Source organism: Podarcis liolepis (assembly GCF_965112155.1).
Source record: "Podarcis liolepis genome assembly, chromosome: 12".
Classification (NCBI taxonomy): domain Eukaryota; kingdom Metazoa; phylum Chordata; class Lepidosauria; order Squamata; family Lacertidae; genus Podarcis; species Podarcis liolepis.
The window spans coordinates 42843454-42853475 of record NC_139563.1 but is presented as its reverse complement, the minus strand read 5'-3'; the positions used below and the strand labels follow the sequence as shown (position 1 = coordinate 42853475).

Here is a 10022-nt window from a genome sequence, read left to right as displayed (position 1 = left end):
TCTTTCTCCCCAAGCGCATTTAAAGTAGAACTTCCGGCCCTGGGAAACGTGCCCTTTGGGACTCCTGAGACTTTGTGCGAAAAGTCACGAGCGCATCGTGGGTCTCCCAGGCCGAGGCGTCCACGCTGCCAGCCGAGGCAGGCCGCCACTCTCTCCCTCCCTCAAACCGGGCGCGCCCTGGAGCGCCATCGAGCACCTGCTCCCGAGTAGACCGCGCACAATAAGCCTTTTCCACGGCAGCAGTAAAGGCTGCTTGCCTGGAATGGCAGGACCGCGCACCAGGGACTTCTGGCCGGCCTAGTTCCAGGTTTGTCTGTCTGACTGGTTCATCCTTCTGCTCTCTCTGAAAGGTGGCTGGCTAGTTTTTTTACCCCTCAAGTTTTCAGCTTCTTTGATCCGACACAGACTGTTCTCCCTCAAACCTTTAAAATGCCCCACCCCACCGAAACCAGAGGGACCTCCAAAGGGTCCATACCTGACCTGGAGATGCTGTATTCCTTAAACTTGGGTCTCCAGCTGTTTTTGGGCTACAGTTCCCTTCATTATCCCTAGCTAGCAGGACCAGTGGTCAGGGATGATGGGAGCTGTAGTCCAACAACAGCTGGAGACCCCAAGTTTGCGGGTTTCTCTCTGAGACCTGCAGGTATATAAATAAAACCAATAAACAAAAAATAAGCGGTATATAAATGTGGTTAAATAATAATACTTTAAATACCCTCTACTGCCCAATATATCTCAGAGTGCCTCAACCAGGAGTATTAAATTAAAAAATCCTACTGTTCCATTTATTCCTCCCTGGCCTTTTTCATATTTAATTTTTGAGGCCCCAGAGCAGAGGTTTTTTAAAAATCCATTTTTTTAATGCTCTGAGGATGAAACTCACATTCCTGTACATTTGGGAGGATGAAACTCACATTTGCATCCCATTAAACTCTTGTGGGCCCAAGTGACTCAGCTATGCATATGACTGCATATGACTCAGCTACAGGCACTTTTAGCAAGCGGTAAAACCCACCGCACTCAAATAAACTGAGGCTGCAATCCTAGACCCCCAGCCTCTGCCAATCTGGTGGCCTCCAGATGTCACTGGATTGTTAGTCTCATCAGTGCCAGCCAGCAAAGGGTGGAGAGTTATAATCCAACAACATCTGGGGGTCCTGGGCTTGCAAAGCCTGCTAAACACATTATCTAGGACTTAATGGGGATTTCTTCTAAGTAGATACCAATACTGGATTGGGCTGTTTCTTTTCAGTAAGTATAAGGCAGCTTCCTGTGTTTTACTGAAAAGTCAAACCTTTGGTCCAGTGTTGTCTACACTGACTGGCAGCAGCTCTTCAGGGTTCCATGCAGGGAATCTCCCGCAGTCCTAAATAGAGAGGCCAGAGTTTGAAACAGGGACATCTTTCATGCAAAGCAGATGCTCTACCACTCTTAATAATAATAATAATAATAAATTGTTATTTACATCCCACCCTCCCCAGCTGAAGCCGGGCTCAGGGCGGCTAACAACAATAAAATAATGCAACATTCTAAAATCATTTCATTATAAAATTAATTCAAATCAAATTAATGGCAACCATTGGGCTAGAGTTCTGTGAGGATTGCCAAAGGAGGGAGTCAGGCTGTGCCCTGGCCAAAGTCCTGGTGGAACAGCTCTGTCTTGCAGGCCCTGCGGAAAGATGTCAAGTCCCGCAGGGCCCTAGTCTCTTGTGACAGAGCCTTCCACCAGATCGGACCCACAGCTGAAAAAGCCCTGGCTCTGGTTGAGCCCAGCCTGTGGCCCAGGACCTCCAAGATGTTTTTGTTTGAAGACCGTAAGTTCCTCTGTGGGACATACCAGGAGAGGCTGTCCCGTAGGGTTAGGCTTGGGCTGCAATCCTATGCACACTTAGCTGTGTAGACATATACAGTATAAGATTAGGCCTGAAGGAGTGCCAGCCAGAGGTTAAAAATGAAGTACTGTACAATTCCTTGGAGTACTTCCAGACAGGGGCTTAATATCCCAATTGGGTCATTAACGACAGTAAATCCAGGTTAAATGGGTGGCGGGGGAGGGGTATGAACTGATACCTTCATACCCATAACTGCAAAAAGAGTCAGAGCAACTTTCAGTAATGAGGAGCATGGATCCTGCAATAAACCCCTATCTGGAAATGAAAAATGGGGGGAGGGCAATCATCTATATGTTTCCTTAAATGTAAGACATGCCGAGTTCTATAGAATTCATTCCCAGGTAAGGAGATACAAAGCATTGCGGTTAGTTTTCCCTGAGAGCAAGAAGTTTCTATATTTGCATGGAAACAAATATGCAAATATTTAAGTGAAGAATGGGAATCTCCACAAAGGTGGGGGGGTGTCTGAACATCAGGAGGGGGAGGTGTGCTGTAAATCAATCATCTGGACAGCCACTCAGAGGTAAATCCCTTCATGTTCATTGTGGCTTCCTCCCAGTAAGTGGGCACAGCCTGTTTATTTTACAGTACTTGGAGGAAGGGATGCGGGTGGCGCTGTGGGCTAAACCACTGAGCCTCTTGGGCTTGCTGATCAGAAGGTTGGCGGTTCGAACAGGGCCATCTTGAGAATATCCGGCGCCGTGGTGCAAAGATCCCTCCGGCGCCCCCACCCCCGTTTCCCAGAGTTGCCCAGCTTTTTATGGCAAGCTTTGTGGGGCTGGAGGAGGCAGTCAGTGGCTCCTCTGGTGGGGAAGAGGCAGAGGCTCTGGACACAGCGCTGCTTCAGAGAGGTGGGCGAGGGCGGCGAGTTGATGCTGGGAGGCGCCGCGCCAACCTCCACCTCTTCCCTGGCACCCTCCAGAACTTGGCACTCTGGCACCCTGCACCACTCGCCTCTATGGGTAAGACGCCCCTGGGTTTGAATCCCCACAATGGGTTGAGCTCCCGTTGCTCTGTCCCAGCTCCTGCCAACCTAGTAGTTCGAAAGCATGCCAGTGCAAGTAGATAAATAGGTACCGCTGCGGCGGGAAGGTAAACAGTGTTTCTGTGCACTCTGGTTTGCATCACGGCGTACTGTTGCGCCAGAAGCGGTTTAGTTATGCTGGCCACATGACCCGGAAAGCTGTCTGTGGACAAACACAGGCTCCCAAGGCCTGAAAGCGAGATGAGCACCACAACCCCATAGTCGCCTTTTACTGGACTTAACTGTCCAGGGCTTTTTTACCTTTACTCGGAGGAGGAACAGACTGGTTTTGGCATAAGCTCTCTGGCCACAAATGCCACAATAAATAGCACCATCCAGTGCACATCACCTTGGAAGTGAGTACAGTTGTGTTCAATGGGACTTGCTCCCAGAATTATTTCCTTTCGCAGAATTACAGCTTCAGTGCAATCCTATGCATGTGTACTCAGCCAGATGTAAGTCCGAATCTAGCCCAATGGAAGAGAATCACTCACTAGTAACTCCTAGTTAGTTTTTAAGGTGTACTTGTTGCCCTTCCATCAGCCCCAGCCAACATCGCCAATGCTCAAAGATGACTGGGCATTGCATTCACACAGGTGTGGCGGCCTAGGGTTGTGGAGGGGGTGTGTGTCAAAGATACACTACTATTTCTGCAGCAGGGTCTCTGTCTCCAGCATCCTAGAGGCCTCCAAGTGGGACGAAGGAGGAGCTTTTTAGCCAAGGTCTTCATATCCTTCCTGCCGATTGGAGTCAATCGGAGTGAAAGGAGATGAGTCAGCCACTGGCTTCTGGGGAAACTCTGGAGAAAGTGTGCAGGAAAGAATCCTGAGGAGTGTGTGCCCTCCCTCCGCATGCTCCAGTGCATGCAAATGATGTCATGTGGGCACTGAGAAAAACTTGCATGCATGAGAAATTCTGGCCCAAGGATAAGCACCAATTTGGAAACACCCTGATTCTAATGACCGCAAGGAGCTTAGAGTGAGTCTGGGAAGAGCTCTGTGTCCAAAGACCTTTTCCTAGTACAGTGGTACCTCGGGTTAAGTACTTAATTCATTCTGGAGGTCTGTTCTTAACCTGAAACTGTTCTTAACCTGAAGCACCACTCTAGCTAATGGGGCCTCCCGCTGCCGCCGGGCCGCCGGAGCATGATTTCTGTTCTGATCCTGAAGCAAAGTTCTTAACCTGAGGTAATATTTCTGGGTTAGCGGAGTCTGTACCTGAAGCGTATGTAACCCAAGGTACCACTGTAGTAGGAAGCAATGGTAGAACACAGTCATTTGTTTATTTCATACATTTTATGCATTGCTTGATTGAAAAACAAACTATCAAAAAGCGCCTCAAATGGGTCAAGGGTCAAATGGCATTGCCAGGATTGGAGCAGATCTTATTTCCTCTGCCTTTTTGTGTGTGGAAGAAAGCAGAAATGCTGCTCTAGTTTTTCTTTTTAGATACAGTATGAAAGCTCTGCTAACTGGGCAGCGGACCGTCCCAGAACCTCAAAGAAAACAAAGGTGACGCCATCTAGTGCCCAAGAGCACACATAGCAAGCACAGCTTTCTGCTACAATAGCTTCTGTTTACCCTGATGCTTTACCTCCACTGCTGGAGGGTGTGGGCTTCTGAATGGCAGTCGCTGGGAACAGCAGGAGAGGAGAGTGTGTCTAATCTCAGGTCCTGCTTGTGGATTTCCCATAAGCAACTGGTTGGCCACTGTGAGAACAGGATGCTGGAGAGTGAATGAGCCGCTGACCTGCCCCACCATGTTTTCCTTATGCAACCCCATCAGCTAAGCTTACGCGAGTGGCCCTGTGGTCTAAACCACAGCGCCTAGGGCTTGCCGATCAGAAGGTCGGCAGTTCGAATCCCCATGACGGGGTGAGCTTCCGTTGTTCGGTCCCAGCTCCTGCCAACCTAGCAGCTCAAAAGCACTTCAAAGTGCAAGTAGATAAATAGGTACCGCTCTGGCGGGAAGGTAAACAGTGTTTCCGTGTGCTGCTCTGGTTTCACCAGAAGCGGCTTAGTCATGCTGGCCACATGACCCAGAAAAACTGTCTGCGGACAAACGTCAGCTCCCTCGGCCAGTAAAGCGAGATGAGCGCCACAATCCCAGAGTAGTTCACGACTGGACTTAACTGTCAGGGGTCCTTTACCTTTACTCCTAACAATATTGTTTCCCCACCCCCAGGTAGGTAAGAAGGCTGTGAAGGCAGATGGTTTCATAAGTTTGAGCAACTTCACCGTTCCTTATCCATCAAATTAAAAGCACAGAAGTTTATGACACATTGGTGGGGGAAATACGCCAGTGTGGTGGTGTGGTTAGAGTGTCGGACTAGGACCAAGAGACCTGGATTTAACTCCACTTGGCCATGAAGTTACCTGGGTGACCTTAGACTATTGCCTGCCTCTTAGCCCAACTTACTTCGCAGGGTTCTTATGGGGATTAAATGAAGAGGGAGGGAGAACCACGTATGCTACTGTTGAGCTCCTTGGAAGAAAAGGTGGGATATAAATGAAATAAATAAATAGCTACACGATAGGTTAGAAGCAATAATAAACTTGTAGCTTAATGTACACACAACTAAAAGGTAAAAGTGGGTGTATCAAACAAGCAGGACCTTTGCTCAGTGGATACCATTAACACATTGCTATTTGCTGCGTATTTTCTTCTATCGCTTGCAGTCACAAGAAAATACAGTATAATTGTAAAAAAAAAAAAAAAAAGGTAAAGGACCTCTGGGTGGTTAAGTCCAGTCAAAGGAGACTATGGGGTTGTGGCGGTCATCTCGCTTTCAGGCCGAGGGAGCCAGCCTTTGTCCACAGACAGCTTTCCGGGTCATGTGGCCAGCATGACTAAACTGCTTCTGGCACAACGGGACACCGTGACGGAAACCAGAGTGCACAAAAATGCTATTCACCTTCCCGCCACAGTGGTACCTATTTATCCACTTGCACTGGTATGCTTTCAAACTGCCGGCCTGCCAGGAGTTGGGACATAGCAAGAGAAGTTCACTCCATCGCGGGGATTTGGGTTTAGACCACAGCGCCACCCACTCCCTAGCACAGTATAATGACTATGAGGCTAACACCCATACAGCTTTCACTCTGTATGCCCAAGGTTTAACTTTGCACCTCATTCAGATGAAGCAATTCTCAAAATACCTAGATGTGAGTAAGCATGCCTCTCTCGTGCCAATTTTGGGCATGTGTGAAAGGCTATGGTGCAATTCTAAATCCAGTTTTATATGGATGGAAGGTCATTTTCTGCAAAATTATTTAGTTTTTATCCTGCACTTGTTCCCAATAAGTTCAAAGTGGTAAACACAGTTCTCTTTCCTCTCCCTGTTATATATCTTCAACAACTCTGCAAGGCAGGTCATGGTGAAAGAGAAAGACCAGCCCCCAGTGACAATCCACTCACCAGTAAGAATTTCTGAACTAAGCATGTCCTCTCTTCCACTAGCTGGCGGGGTATGGTGACTTCCTTCCTGTGGGAGAAACATTACAGAGAGAATACAAGTCAGCTGAAACTATAGTTTATGCCAAAGACTGACAGCATTTAATTGAGGAGGGGGTTTGAAGGCAACAAAGGCAATATAGGCCAAACTTTCACTGAGGTGTTCAACCAAGAGTGGTGAACCCGTGACCTTCCAGATATCGCTGGACGACAATTCCCATCTTCCCTGACCATTGGCTAAGTTGACTTGGGCTGATGGGAGCTAGAGTCAAAACAAATTATAGATGGCCACAGGTTCCCATCCTTGTGGTAAACCTTTGGGTGGGGAGCAATACTCCTCCTAGATTTCAGGTGGACAAATTAGATTACCAGATTCCAGGCTGATACGTTAATTCTCTATGCATTGGGATGTATTTATTTCGGTGTGAAAGATCACTTAATCGTGTGAGCACACACCTGCAGTTTGAAGCGTTGCAGCCCAGATACTGGTTTTCCTCCTCTGGGAGAACCAGGCCATGGATCAGAGAGAAGGTTCAGTGGATAGCACAATGGCAGAGAGTGGGAAGGACAGTATCTCAGATATGTGTGGCCTACAGGATTTGTCCATATGTGGTTAAGAACTCTCTGATTATCAGAGGATTTATATCTTTTCTGATTCCAGAAGCAAATCCACAAAGTGGTTTGCATCAGCAGAAGTTAATTAATTACCAATAATCAATTTTAAAAATACAAGCAAAGACTATAATAAAAAACAGTCACACGAATTAGTAGTGGATCAAAACACAAAAGCCCAGAGAGGGATCACTTCTTAAACCCGTGGGGAACCTCTGGCTCTCCAGGTGTTTGTTTAACTATAATTTCCATAATTCCTGACAATTGACCTTGCCAGATGGGAGCTGTCAGGCCAGAAGTTCTCCATTCTTGGCCTAAGGGAATAGGCACGTTCCTATAGGGCAGTCTTCACTAACCTCATGCACTCCAGATGTTTTGGACTACAAGCAGTGTGCTACTGGCTGGTGCTGGTGGGAGTTGTAGTCCAAAACATCTGGAAGGTACCAGGTTCATAAAGAACAACATGGAGGAGACAGTCCTTCAATTATTGTGGGTCCAAGTCATTCAGGTCTTTAAAGATGGTGACCAACATTTTGGATTTCACCCAGAATAGGACAATACCCATTGGGTTCCAGAGATACTGTAGAATACTAAGCATCTGTAATGATGGGGGGAAGGAGCTGGACAGGGACAATCAACTTGATGTTTTAGGATTTCATGTAACTGGAAGAAGCAGCAGTGATAAAATCCACATTCTGTGTAGTTATTGGTTACTGAGGTAAATCTATGTTTGTGGGCAGAAGTTCATTTTTCACAAGGCAGCCTTGCACATTGCCACGTTTTCAATTCCTTTTTTCCTTTCTTCTTTTGCGCCTGATTCTTCAGAGATTTATGATTATGTTGATGATGACCACGCACAGCCTTTTCTTCCCCTCCTTGCCTGGCAGAATATCCCCGTATGCTAATAATATGATGATGTCGGCTAATATAAATATTAATCTCATCCCTTTTGGGAAGGATTTTAGTGCTTGCTGGATTTCATGAAATATAATCCAGGGGAGAAGAACATTATACTGCCAGTGTGGAATGCAAACTACGATTTGAATAAAATGATAGGGATGGTATCAAATAGTTCCTTGAGGGAGTATTATGCTCTGAGCTGTCACAACGGATTGCCTGAATAAACTAGACTGGAGATGTGATCCTAATCATATTGATGAAACATTCATCTGAAAGAATGAGTACAACCAGAAGGGACTCACTAGGAATACAATTAAATCCTAATCTGGGCAGGAGAAATCCTCTGAAGAGACGATGGCAGGAAAACAATGACAATAAGAAGGGGGAAACTAGGTGAGGCGATGTTCAGCTTTCTGCTATCGTCCCTCGGACCTCCATAAAGAAGGCAGCGGCCCACCAAACCCAGTCCACTATAATGTTGAAAAGTCCACTCCATGTTTTCTACTAGGCCTAGCAGACCAGAATCTGGAGCCATTTTAGGTTTTCCTCAGGGCTCACTTCCTTCTCACTCTAGCCCTGGTCAGCCAGACTCAGGTAGGCCTCAGAGAACAGATCTGTTTGCACTAAAGCTGCTTAAACGAAGCTGGACTTTTGCTTTGAAGAGCATTTCCCAGGGTCCACAAAGAAGCTTACCCAGGAATCAGTGCTATTTTTCTAGAAAAAGAGGTGCCGGAACTCGTCACGAACACCTCCCTCGTTCTCTTGAATGACAACGGCGCCGACCTGAAAGGTGCCGGAACTGAATTCCGGAAAGTTCCGGCTGAAAAACGGCTAAGGGAGCTGGGCATGTTTAGCCTGGAGAAGAGGAGGTTAAGGAATGATATGATAGCCATGTTCAAATATATAAAAGGATGTCACATAGAGGAGGGAGAAAGGTTGTTTTCTGCTGCTCCAGAGAAGCGGACACGGAGCAATGGATCCAAACTACAAGAAAGAAGATTCCACCTAAACATTAGGAAGAACTTCCTGACAGTAAGAGCTGTTCGTCAGTGGAATTTGCTGCCAAGGAGTGTGGTGGAGTCTCCTTTTTTGGAGGTCTTTAAGCAGAGGCTTGACAACCATATGTCAGGAGTGCTCTGATGGTGTTTCCTGCTTGGCAGGGGGTTGGACTCGATGGCCCTTGTGGTCTCTTCCAACTCTATGATTCTATGAAAAAGCCCTGATCCTTGGTAATCCAGGCATGCACCTGAAGTTCAGGTTCTTCAGGTAGCAGGTGCTGCTGGTTTAATCCTCCACCTCGTTTCTGGTTGCCGTTTCCTTCTGATCCCTCTTGGCACCTGGCCTGCTTGTCTTCCTAGAACTGTGCCTGTTTACCTGGCTGATCAACCTGGTTAACCTGCCTATTTTTGCTTTCATACGGCGGGGGGGGGGGAACCCTGCCTGGAATCTTGTATTGTAATCTATGTGGGGCTTCCCTTGATGCTGGTCTCAAGGCTGCAGCTGGGGCAGAACCCCACAGCCCAGATGAGGGCTGGTGCTCCTTATCGTGCACATATCCTGCCAGCGCTGAGGGGGTTGCACTGGCTGCCAATCAGACACCAAGCCATTTTTATTTTTTATTTTGGATTCTGCTACTAACATACAAAGCCCTAAATAAATCTGCACGAGGTTACTACACCTTCTGCTCTGTTGCCTGCTAAGGGCGCTACAATTGGCAAATAGTACCTTTTGAGATCCTCTCTAAAGAACAGCAAGAGAGATGTTTTCTATCTGAGCTCAGTTGGTTAGAGCAGGGGTCAGCAATTTTTTTTAGTCATGGGCCAGTCCACTGTCCCTCAGACCTTGCGGCGGGCTGGAGAAGTGGCACCGAGGGGGGGGGGTAGCTGGAAGAAGAGGTGAGGGGGACAAGTAGTCCTACCCCCCAGCCCCAGCCGCTGCGCTTACCTTCCCAGGGGCTGCCGCCACCGCCGCCACTGCTGCTTCTTCTCATGGGTAGGCAGAGCGAGCTCGTCCACTCCGCTCTCTGGCCCAGAGGAGCACCAGGGTAGCAGTGGTGGCAGAGGGAAGATTAGCGGCACGAAAGGGCTGGCTCCGGAGAGGGGCTGCTTAAAATGGAGCTCAGCCAGCTCAGCCCAGCCCTC

The 10022-nt window shown here is 47.7% G+C and overlaps 1 long non-coding RNA gene across 2 annotated transcripts; it reads right to left on the bottom strand.

Annotated features, from left to right (window-relative positions):
• On the bottom strand, positions 1–8703 carry LOC310690085. Of its 2 annotated transcripts, none has more exons than XR_014517881.1 (3): positions 8575–8703; positions 6334–6400; positions 1–1366 (listed from the first exon to the last, which is right to left on the bottom strand). It is a non-coding gene; the product is annotated as an uncharacterized lncRNA (long non-coding RNA). The 2 variants fall into 2 exon arrangements; XR_014517882.1 differs by having other exon boundaries at positions 6334–6396.
• Positions 8704–10022: the final 1319 nt, after the last annotated feature.